Below are 13,272 nucleotides of genomic sequence, written 5' to 3' on the forward strand. Positions count from 1 at the left end.
CTTCCAGATGCAGTTCAGTCTTCAGCCTCCATGTCCTATAAAATGTCTTGTGTGCCCTTGGCAGGAGTTCATCGGCAAACTTTAAAGTAAAGGACAGTGCGTCACTTGAAGCTTTTTATCTCACTAGCAGCTACATATTCTGGTAAAGTCTAATAAATGTCCAAGTTCTTGGGTGTTAGATCCCCATCACCCTCAGAAAGTTAATGTCAGAGATTTATAAAGAGGTTTATCCATCTATTCTCACTTAGAAATGTTAGGATAAGATTTGGAATCCTCTCATCAGATTTCTTTTTTCTGTTGCTGTTGAGTCTGTTCTTTCACCTTTGTGTTTCTCTTTTTCCCTGCCGTGCCTTTACTACTTATAGCAATCTGTGAGAGGCTCTGATCAACAGGACAAGAAACATGTAACCTGCAGCCCATTCCGATTTGTTTTAGTTTCTTTTGGTCAGTTTATTAAATATATTAGATGCTGACCAACATGCTTTACAGAAAGCAGTTAAAACAATCCTTTAACCTAGTCGAGAAAAATAAGGTGTATGCAAATAACATCAATTTCTAGGAGTAATTTTGTGTGTAATCACAGTGCATTTTTTGCTTTTCACACACCATTGTACACAATATGTTCTGGAGTAAGAAAAGCCTAGCCCTGTCACTAACCCTTACCATTTTGGATGTCATGCAACAGCCATACCCTATCCTACCCTTATGTGTTAAATCTGGAATTTCAACTATGAGCCAGTAAGTAAAACTTGATGGAAGGACTGGATCAGCAGCAGCAGATTAGACCCCATGGCTTTGGATAATACATATGGGAGCAAAGTTCAGCTGTCTGCATATTTTTAACCTCGCGGAACATGAAAAACACAAGGAAGAGCCTTCAAAACTCAGTTATGTCTTATCACAATATGCTGTACATTTATCATAACTGGTTTTGCATGATCAGACTTGCAAGCTAGCTAACCTGTTATCCTATAAATCCCCAAAGCACTTAAACTCCACCAATAAATTCATTTCAGTCTCAGAGAAATCCTTTAGAATTACTGTTTTTTTCCCTCTGCTGCACAGTTTTTATTGTGAAGAAAGACAGGAAGGGCAAAAGAATGAAGGGGCAATCGCAAGCTGCAAAGGTCCTGGCCCGGATTCAAACATGGTTACATGATACCTGCTTCAGCCAGCAGGATGATTAAAGAAATCTAAAACTTTAGCTGTGCCTCCAAGAAAGCTCTGCCACCTTCAAAATATGAGATCCAAATAAATCACAAACACAAGGAAAGGATAAAGCAGCACACGCCGTTTACTTTTATTCGCAGGTCAAACTCTTCCAGTGGCCCAAATATGAGCGTGTTTAGCTGAAATTTATGTGTCGAAATAAATTCCAGATTTGACCTTTGACACTGCATGCTGCTACGTCAGGTCAGACTCAGCTTTACAGCGAAAGGCAAAGTACACAAATAAACGAGCTAGTGTGGAAGTCATAAAGCAGATAAGAGCTGTGCTAATGCCAACTATGTGGTCAACTGGTGGGACAGCCTCAAAATGTGTGTGTGCGTGTGTGGGGATATAAATCAGTTTACACGGGTACACTGGGTGGGAAGTTTGGGGCACCTTGTTTGGTTTTTGTGAACCAGTAGCAAGTCGGCATGACATAAATCTTTAAATTTAAGTGTAAAGATGTGATAGGGTAAGAAGGGATCATGCAAGATCATGAAGGTAGACCTTGAGATAACAAATAAAAGCCAATATAATGTTCTCTGAGGTAGAGGAAACACAACTTTGTTTGTGTAACTGTTAGCTTGCAAAGTACAGCAGCACAGCCCAGATCCCACAAATGATTAATTCGAGGTCGACCTCCAAGTTTGGCTTGATCTGGGGTCAGAAAGTGAGGTGTGTGTGTGTGTGTGTGTGTATGTGTGTGTTTAGGCCTGTGATACCTGTGTTTTGGGAGGGAATAGCAGCGTTAATGATAATGCTCCTTGTTGTTGTGCTAATGAGATACAGTTGGTATTGCTGCCACTTCAATTGCTTCACACACTCACCACACAGTTCTTACAATGAAACCCATTGACACGCCCCTAACTTAGGCGCTTTAAGCAAATGCACCGAGTTTGGAGGAGCTAACGTCCGTTTGCTTGGCCGAGCTGCTTCACTTTGAACACAGCACAGTTATTAGTGTCTCCAACAGAAGAAAGAGAATTTGTGGCAAAAGAATTGAGGACTGTTAAATTATAAATAAGACTGCCAGCAGTACACAGACCAAACATTTCAGCCACATGTATTCTATTTACACTAAAAGTCATTTAAAAGGAATTTAAGTTCTCTCTCAGTTGGCTGTTCTACAGTCAAAATTACAGTGGTTCAGGTCAAAATAAGAGGCACCATTTAGATTTTAATTGGAATATTTATTATGCTTATATGATTATTCCAACCATTTAAAATGTGCTATATAATTAGGTCAGTGATTGTGGATGTTATTTACAATACATGTGACCTTTGAGTTTGTGGGTCTTTTCTACTTCCACTACAAGAATTAAAATATCTGTGACCTGCAGTTTCCAAAGAAAGATATAATCTTTTGTAATTGTTATATTTTACGTATTGTATCTTAAGCCAACTTGTATTTCTTCATACTTTAAAACTGAAGCTTTAAAGTCAGTATTTGGTAGGACCACCATATTCTTCATCACAGATTGAACTGTCTTAGGCAAACTTTCTAGCAATTTCTTTAAGCAGTTTTAGGGAATGGTCCTCTGGGGTTCACCAAGGGCATACACAACTTTACTCTGGATGTTGGCTGCTTTTGTTCTGATCTCTGTCAAAATGATCCCACATTGCATCTCTGTGCTCGTCCTGCTCTCACTTCAGTGCTCAGTACTGTTGACCATAATTTTGTACTACAGAGATTAGAGTATGCTGTAGTTATTAAAGGTACTGTGCTGCAGGGATTTGAATAATATCTAATAGACACAGCCTTGCTCATGTAAATGCAGAGTTCTCTTCACACACTTTGATTAATTATGGAGTTCCACGGGGTTATGTGCTAGGAACAACTCTGTTTAAAGGCAAAGCATACATTTTCTATGCAGATGATATGCAAGGCAAGTAAAATGACACACACCAATTAGTTAAACTGTAGGGATGTCTTAAGGACAAAGAACTGGATGACCTTTGATTTCCTATTTCTAAATTTAAGTAAACTGAACACTTTGCATTTAATTTTTAATTAGTGTATCTTTAGTTCTGTCTTCCTCACCTCCTCAACCAGTCACAGCAGATGGCTGCCCTTCCCCGAGCCTGGTTCTGCTGAAGGTTTCTTCCTGTTAAACAGGAGTTTTTCTTTCCCAAAGTCACCAAATGCTTGCTCATGGGGGGTCATCTGATTGTGGGGTTTTCTTTGTATTATTTTAGGGTCATTGTGGCCAAATAGCTCAATATTTGTCGCGTGTAGACTCTGAAGCAGGGCTGCTTCATCGTAGTCCCTCACAGTCCATGCGATGTAAAACTGGCTTCACTGTGGACACGGGCAATGGTGTTCCAGCAGTTTCCAGTTCAAGGCTTGAGCCTTTGCTGTTCCTGGGTTGTTCTTGAACATCTTAACTAATTTCTCATCTGAGGATGACAGTTTGGGTCTCCTTCCAGACTTTGACAAAATGGCTTGTACTTACGTACAATTGTTTGAACAGATGAACTTGGGATCTGCAGTTGTTTAGAAATGGCTCCAAGAGACCTTCCCCACATATCTTAATCTACAGTTCTCCTTCTTAGATCTTTACTGAGTTCGTTGGACTTTCCCAGTGTTCTGAGTATTGGTCAATACATTGAGTGCTATCAAACAAACCCCCTTTATAATGACAAAGAAAAACTGCTAGTTGTAGTCAATTATGATCACTAATGAGAATTTAATAGCCCTTGGCATGGTCAAGTTGACATTGTAAAACCTTCATCACCATTTATTATACGATTTAAGTGAGTTTATGGATGTATTGAGCCTGTATGAATACATTTGAAAGGTCGTGTGCAGAGAAAACCCTAAATAAATTCAAACTTGTACACCCAATTCTTATTTTTTAAAGTCATTAAAGAAGTATGCTGTGCAATCATTCTACCCTGGGAAAATAACAGCTCAAAGAAATCTTTAAAAGCCAAAATTACCAGGACATTCATGACCATATTGAGTATATGTAAACATCTGACTACAATGCACGCATATCCTCTCAAGATAACTTTGCACTTAGCATCATATTCAATTGTTTATGTCTACTTTAATTTCTAGACATAAACAAATGTAATGTAACACATTTCTCTGAGTTTTTAGTATGCGAATACTCATCAGCTGATAGAATCGGATACCTCAGATAAGGACTCCATCCCCCTACACAAGGAACCTGACCTTCCATACCACCTCTTTATCTGATGACATCAGTGATACAGCAGATCCCTCCCGACTCTCATGGAGCCTCCAGGTTCAGATAACTTTGATAGCCTGTTGCCTGAAGATGTTAATACCAGAGCTGGTTGGTGCCTGACAACTGATAACAGATTGGAAAGGAGGAGGGGCCATGTTGGGGTGAATGCTAATCACTTGGGTGAGGTTAAGTTAGGAGGGTACATGCGTGTATGGAGGGAAAGTGAGGTGGAATAGAGGTCAGGAGGAATGTGCGAGGTGTGGCTGGTGGCTCATTAGGCTGTTTCACCAAAAAAGGACTCATCATAGGAACATCAGGTCCCATTTAGATTTAAATTTTGGACTATTTCACTGATGCTTCTCTTAAAAACGACACTCTTAAAGAGATAGTTAACCTTAAAATCAAATTTACATATTTTTCCTTGCAGTGGCATTTATGGTCAGCTTTAGGGATGAAAAATGTTTGCCTTCTTTTGAATATAACTGGGATTAGATGCCACTTACCAAAAATACATTTTAAAAGGTCAGAAGAAATCATAGCATAGCCATCCAAGGAAAAGAAGAATCCACAAATTTTGTTGTGAGCATTTCTACAAAACGATACCCACCAAACGCATCACAGTGATGACACTTTACAGCGCCAAGATGTAAACATTAATGAGGTGTAATAATTGGTAGCTGCATGTTTCCTTCTACTACATGCCCATTGAAAAACCATGTATTTGACTCTGGAGTGAACTGCCTCTTTAAGTTGAAAAGCATATCTTTTACTTCTAGGCCCTGCATTCAAATTAAAGGCTGGATCATAATTTCAGGTTAAAAGTTGCTGTTTTGAGGAAAAGTGGAGCAAGAAGCCAGAGGCAGAAGAAGTGTTGACTCAAAGGATAAAAAGATTCGCCCACATATCTGGTCACTGAAGGCTCAAACTATAAAGTGTGTGTTTACAGTGGAGAAAAACACATTGATGCTTTCTTTTCTTTTAGAACATTTCATAAGAACTTTTTCATATTTTGAAGTCTTTAAACTGTTGAAATGGCAAATATGTTGACTTGTTTCATGATGGTAGTAGAGTGCTGTCATTCTGAAATCTCCCTTAGGTGTTGTCATAGGTGACTGCCATGTAGGTTTTCTATTTGCTTAGTGTCTTCAAAAAGAGCCTTGAATATAAAGCTAGAAACACAATAGATGTGAACCACATAGAGACGATTTCGTTTTTCATTTCACATAGTCTTCAACTAAACAAAGGACTAAATCATACAGAACTGTCGGCTTGCGGCTTCAGTACAGGTCAGCTCCTCTCACTAACTCCCACACTCGTAGACTGCTGAAGCTTTCATTGTTGTGTATTTTTGTTAATCATTACCTGCGATGTTTGCAACACAATGGAACGAGCTGAGAATATGGGCTTTGTGATGCAGGGTGAACGTTGCTTCCAAAACACAGAGCTGAAAGGGAGAGAGAGCAGAGAAGCAGAGAGGAAGGGAGGGAGAAGAGGGGAAGAAGAAGAAGAGAGTGGGCAAAGACGAGAGTCTCTACAGCTTAATACATGCCATCTGACATATTGGTATTCTTTGCAGTTTAAACACATGCTTTGCATCAAAACTTTACGTTGAAAGTGAAGATTAAAAAGTTTATAAAGACACAAAGCTGTGTTGGTTTTGGTGAATCACATGTAGAGTGTCGTGTTCAAAGGTTTCTTTATATTTTGTGTCCAAGGCGCCTGACGTTCTTGCAATGTTTTTAAGGCGTTATTGTGCAGTACAGGACAGATATAAATAAATACGGAGATAATAAATTGGTCCATTAGAAAATATTTTACATAGTGACAAGGGAAAAGCTAAGCTTAAAAAAAGATTGTGGCTGTAGTTCTTAAAACAATAAGATGGACATTTATGCAGCTAAAAACAAACGAATGTTCATGCTAATCTGTGCAATATATATGGTGGTCCGAGTGGAAGGTGGCTAGAAATTCACACGTCGCTAAGTCTGTGGTTTCAAGCAAAAGTCATAGTCTGACTTACAATGTGAGAAACACAGTAATCTCATTACTTAAACACAACTGAATGTCTGAATCATCATATTTCAGGCATTTGATTAGCTGATTGTAAAAAAGGGGGGTCATCTCTGAACAGATTTGAGCTTATTCAAACCAGTTTTCAGACTTTAGCTAAATATAAGTCTTTCTTTAATTTAAAAAAAAAAAAAAAAGAGTGACCAAAACAGCTGCAGTGGCATTAACCTCTTCACCTTATTCTTATTTGAAGCTCAATAGAAGGCTACTCAATGAAGAGCTTTCCTCTTACTCCCAGCCCCACACTACATACACCCAGCTGTTTACATGAAGATGGATATCAATGACAGCCACTGTTTTCCCTTGCTTCTTCTTCCTTTCTTCTTTGGTTCCCTAATCGCATCCAGCAGGGAACTTCTGTCCTCCCCTCACACACACAGAAGGCTGAACCCTGCCTGAACCCCGCTGCTTTAATTAATCTCACTGACTTTGTTAATTATTTGTTTGGCTGGCTGACTGCCTCTCTCTTTCTCTCTGTGTGCGCGCGTCCCTCTTTGAAGTATTTGGGACGTATGCCACAGCTGAGAATAGCCTAACCCCGCCGGCCCAGCACTGATAACCTCCAGCAGAGGAGGATAGTTTCCACTTTTTTTTCCCCTCTGCTCAGGGCCAGAATGAAACAATTCAATTCAAGCTGGGAATTTGACGTCATCTCAGGCTGCTCTGTCCTAGAGTATTTTAATATGAGAGGAAAGTTATTATAAAATATATTAATCTGGACCAAGAAGCTTATCTGATTCCAGAGTTTTCATGGATTGTTATTACTATGAGTGCACCAGCAAAAAGTCATAATCTGTGGTGCATCGATCATTGCACATAGAAGCGGCTCAGGGAGCAAGCCATATACTAATGTCACAAAAACACTGAGCATCAAATTAACATGAATGCTTCCTGTAGTCACACAGCACTTTATCCTGCACTTGGCCATGTGCACATGTGGGACTAGAACAATTTTAGAATCACCACTTAATCCAAACTGCATGTCTTTGGGCTGTGGGAGGAAGCCAGAGCATCCGGAAAGAAACCACCAGGAGAACATAGAAACTCCCCACAGAAAGGCACCATTAAAAGTCTCTTAAGTTTAACACAAAAAAAATCCTTCCAACGAGAAAATTAACTGCATTTAATCCAGCCTCACCCTCTGTTCCACCTTTTTTCACAAAGCGACGTGTTCAGCGTTACCTTAAGAGATGCATAAGTGGCAGCCTGTCACCTTATTCCCACTCGTCACATCGCTGCTGGTTTCCCACCTTGGAGCCGTCATGATGGATGTCAAGTGTCTTGGGGTGTTGTGATCTCACAGCATGTGTTATTCTATTAGGTGTAAATTTTGGCACACTGCTAGTCAATCAGGTGACTGAAGAAGCTCATTAAAGACACTCTGTATTGTTCCTGTGTTTGAGCTCTCGTTCTCACATCAGGCTGCGACATCGTGAACTTTATAAACACATCGAAGCCTTGCTAACAAGAATACATGAGAAGGGAGGGTTTTCTTTTTTAAAAATCATTCTTTGTGGAGGTTGTCTTGATTTTTCTCCTCAAGTATTAGAAATATTAACTTCATCTAGTTAATATTATTATAATATAATATAATTACTCCAGCATTTTAAGACCTCCAAAAGAAGGTTTCTGAAATCAAAGCTGTTTTCCTGTTGAAACCTCTAGGTGACTTACTTGCTGCCTAACAAACGTTAACATTAAATGATTGCTTTAACAGTGTGAATGTTGCCTCACTATCAGGCTTCTCAGCAGCAATCAATCTAGTTATAGTGACATGGAGAAGCAACTGCAGAAATTAATTGTTGGTGCAGTTTCTCTTTGTGTTAGGGACTATAGTGTAGCGGTTTACACATTCACCTAACAGGCAAAACATTGCTAGTCTGGTTCTGGGAGGAGGAGACACAAATCCGTTGTGCGTGAAGCAGGGAGAGCATAAAAAATTGCAAAATCAAACATGTGGATCGAGACCTTGTGAAGAAGGGAGCAACTGAATGTAGCATCTTTTCTTTGTATTCAGTTGAACTGATTTTTCTTTCAACATAAAGCATTGTAAGAAATATTTCCAAAGACTCGCCAGAGTTTTGTACAGTTCATACTGTGCACTAAGGACAATATCTGCTTAACGAATGAAAAGTATGATTAACTTCTTGAGTGCTAAATGTTGCCAAGTCAAACTGCTTGGTTGGTATTGTATAATACACAAACCCCTTTGGCACCTACTGTATCATATTTGTGCAAATTAATATATATATTTTATAAAGTATTACTAAGTTAATACTGCAGTGCAGTACAATATTAACTATAAGCATGTCAAATCTGTAAAAACAAACAAATAAAAAACACTTAGGACTGATTAAATTAATTATTCAATATAAGCAATAAATCACACAGAGGAAGTGCATTATTGAAAATTATATTTTAAGAACAACTCTCAAGTTATCACGAGTGATCACGTGTACGTGATTTAATGTTTGAAGAACTTCAAATTTTCTGGCAATTTTTTTCTCGGTGCAGGCTTTAAAGGATTAATGCATTAGCTTACGTGATAAGTGCAAAACTGAAGATCTCTGCCGATATTCCCTCCACATGAAGTGACATCTGGATCTGGAAAAGTTCAATATGACATGAAATGTCCAATTACGTCCTGTATTCAGGGCCTGCTCGACACCAAAGCATGATTGCTTCTAAGTTTTGTGCACTGAAAATATTTTTTATATAAATCTTTTAACTTTTTGAATGAACTTAATAAACTGTTAACTTTTTTACTACTTTCAGCAGCTTCCTTATTTACTTGGGGTCAGGTAGTACCACGTGTTTGATTTGGCCGATTTTTTTTACGCATGATGCAACGCCAAAGGGATCTTTCACTTGTTAGGCAACTATGTAAGCCACTACACTATGAAACCACTGAACTGCTAACCTAGAGGATGTAATTCTTACCATAATAACCATTAAAGTTATTAATGCCTTCATCCTCCTCCAGCCCCAGCACAACGATATCAAATTATAGGTTAACATCTCCACACAGTACTGACGCAGAGCCAGTTCTGGCTGGGTTACTAGAGATCCAACATTTCCAACATTTCCCACATTTCCGTAGGAAGAAAATCGCGGTGAGCAAAAATGTCCGAGCTACATCTGCAAATCATCTGTGAAGTTCTTCCCTTCTCATTTCCACAACTTCGAGCGCATCAGTTTTATGGTGCTATGCTGGTGCTACTGGTAATTTCTGTACTTTTCATTCCCATCATCCAAAACAACCATCTTCCAAAAACCTTTATGTAGAACAAATGTGACACGCAGCACTTTAACATTTCCCTTCTGTAAATACATGTATTACAGCATTGCTAAAGGCTTGCACACACTATATATGGCTTACTTTATAAAGAGAAATATGCATGTGTGTGTATGTGTGTATATAAAGACATATTTTTATGTAATTAATAGACTTGTGTGTTGTTACTATTTGGCTGGCAACAGATGGATTACTGTCACCCCAAACACACACAGTGTGATATACCCAGGATGTACGTGCAAAGACATGTTTGGTTAACCTCAACACTCGGGCTTGAGTGAACGCAGACCCCTGGCTGCTGTATTCTAGAGGAAATCCGGTAACGTGTTACATATGGGAGGTATTATTCATGATTACAGTTCAATAAACAGAAAGAGAGGATGGAAACGGATCTGTGGTCTGGCTCTTCCTCCTGACCTCACTTAACTGGAAATCATTTACTGTCTCTTCTTCTTCTCCTCTCTTTTTCTGACATCCGAATCTTTTTTCTTTAGCAGCCATTTTTCAAAAATATCAAATTATTTTTGTGTCTGTAAGGCACGAAGACATGTTTGAATTATAAGGTGCCCACATCTCAGCTTTATTCAAACTTTAAAGTTAATAAAGCTTATACATTAGGTCCCATTAAACTAAAAACAAGCCTTGCTTTTTGAACCTTTTGTCATGCATGAAGACAGAATCTCCTGTTTTCTGACAGATAATGCTGTGAATTGAAGACACACCAGGTTTCCTCTTTGAAACCTTGCAGGTCTTTTCTCCTGCACCACTGCAGTCTGCTGCTATGAAGACATCAAAGGTGTTGAACACTCGGTGTCACAGTAGCTTTTGCTAATGGGTCCGCCCTCTCCATTGGACCAAGAAGCGAGACGCCCCCTGTTTCACATTAAGAGGCACGCTCTCCAGCCCTCCAGTGAATGACCCTCACACACCATGCAGTCCACGTTGGCCTCCATTGACCTAAAAACTCAATTTAATACCCAGGGTTCATTATTCAAGGAATTTATCAGTGTTTTTCTAGGCTATTAAAAACATGTGAACAAGTTAGCTTAAAAATGACTGAAAACAGCAGTCTATGTCAATCAATAAACAGGAAACAATAAGATTCACTTTAACTGGTCAGAAAAAAAACCTAAAAAAAATACTTGTAACCAAAGATGCACAGATTAAATTATATTGTTTTAGTATTTGGAGTAACCTTTTGATGAATTCTGTTAAGTCAAACGTTATCTTTATAGTTTTATACTGATTTAAGATCTGTGGGTTGCTGCACACCTCCAAAGTATCCAATAGGATGACAAGAAAGGGGGGGGGGGGGGCAAATGGCATTTTTGTGTAAAGATGGATGGTGTTAGTTGTTGGGAAGAAAAAGTTTGAAACTGAGAGGCTCTGAGAAGAAAAAGGAGAAAAAAAGAGTTGTAGCAGTGGGACATCTGTAACTATTAGGACTTCTTTGTTTTGCCTTCGTGCTTGATACTTCATGCTTGGCTGGCATGATTCACCCTTTGCTCAGTACTCAGTGGCCAAAGCATGCAAAGCACAGGGCTTTTGCAACTTTTTGCAGTTGCTTTTTTTATGCTTTTGTGCAGAGAAAACTCATCCACAGACATTTAAACACCTGTTAAAGTACTTTAAGTGCCTTTGCACTGTAACACTAGGTTTCTTAAAAACACATTTTGCCATTGTGACACATACACATATAAACACACTGACTAACAAGGTGAAAACAATACTAGCCACACAGTTGCAGCTTATAAAAAGCATTAATTCTTATTTTTAATGGTTACACATCCAACCCCAGTAGCAACAAAAGCTCTGTATGTCTCCTCACCTTTCTCCTACCTTCATGCACAAGTTAATGACCTCCTGTTAGTTCTAGACAGGTGTTTTCATCCCTGTGCATTTTTTTTACACTGCTCACGCACACATTGTTCTCCGAGATTAACCTTACACTGCAGCAGGAGACTTAAAACAGCTCTGTTCAACATCAGGTTTGGCAGGTGGTCGTTTCTGCTGCATGCATTTGATAAGTCAAGAGAACAGTAGCCGTATTAATATTTGTTGCACTCCAACAGGAACATTACAGATTTACAGAGCAATAGAAATGAACTCTACAAGTTACCAGGAGCTGTTCTCTGTCTACATGAGTAAGTGTGCGCAGCTAAGTGTCACAGTAAGATAAACTGATTCTAAACATTTTACATGTTTGTCTAATGGGTGCCCCAAAAGTCCCATGTCATGTTTGGAGTGTGTTAAAGTGTGGACACAGAAGCAGCAACAGATGGAGGCAGATTGCAAACTACAGCACAAACTAAAACCATAAGGCAGAGACAGGAAACTCCAGACAAACTGAAACAGTACAGGCATTAACACACTAAGCAGACTTTAAATAGACACTCGAGGAACTCAGAGTAGATGCAAAATGCCTGGGTAACAAATCCACGATGACAACACAGAGGAAGTGAAACTAAAAACTTGACACAAAAGACACAGGCTACCAAGATAAACCAGGCAATTATCAAAACACTGAGACAATGACACTAACATATTAAACTTCACATGGGGGGATACCTAAGTAAAGTAATAAAATATATATCTAAAACTAATCCCTAAGCAAAATATTAAGTGAAACCCATTCACTGAAACTAAGAACTCAAACTAAAGACAGTGATCAAGAATAGACAAACAAACCAAGAAGCCCAATGGAGCATTAAATAATAAAGAATTCAAAAGTCCAAAACCTACAGGGATGGCAGGGCAAAGGAAATCTTCTGAAGGCAGACCAGCAGGTGTTCCTACAACACATCCAGGTGTGGTTCTGCACCGAATCTCTTATTAGATAAGAAGAAATACTGCAGCAGCACAAAGTCGAATACAGACATGCATAAAATGTGCATTTAATTTCATGATTGTAAGAAACTCTTGCTCTGTATACGTGAAAGATTTTAAGCTTAATTTTTTTTCTTAGCTGGAACTGCTATATATAGTATATTAAGTAACTTCAGTAAATAGTTATGTTAAAAAGTATGTATTTTATTTTACAGCACAGCATAGACAAAGTAAACATTGCTAAAAAAAAAAAAGAAGAAGAAGCATAAAACAGTGCTGAGCAGAATAACATATACAGTGAAAAAAATTCTAAAGTAACAGGCTTATGTCATGTATAAATATCGTGGATGTCCATAAAGTACTGCAACTAAAGGATTAATGTGTCTATTCAGGCATAAGATATTTATATGTCTGAATAAAGTTGATGTAATATACCCAATAAGCACACGAAAATTGTAAAAATAAAAATAAAGAAATAAATTTAAAAATAATAATAATAATAATAATAAAAAACACTTAGAACTGACTTAGCAACCTAAAAGAGGAGTAGAATTATTTATTCAAAATAAGCAATAAATCACACTCATTAAGTGCTTTACTTAAAAGTACATTTTAATAACAACTCTCAAGCTCTCAAAAGCGAGCACACGTATGCTCTGAGTTAGTGATCAGATGTAT

The sequence above is a fragment of the Neolamprologus multifasciatus genome, chromosome 10, assembly GCF_963576455.1.
Source record: "Neolamprologus multifasciatus chromosome 10, fNeoMul1.2, whole genome shotgun sequence".
Taxonomy (NCBI): domain Eukaryota; kingdom Metazoa; phylum Chordata; class Actinopteri; order Cichliformes; family Cichlidae; genus Neolamprologus; species Neolamprologus multifasciatus.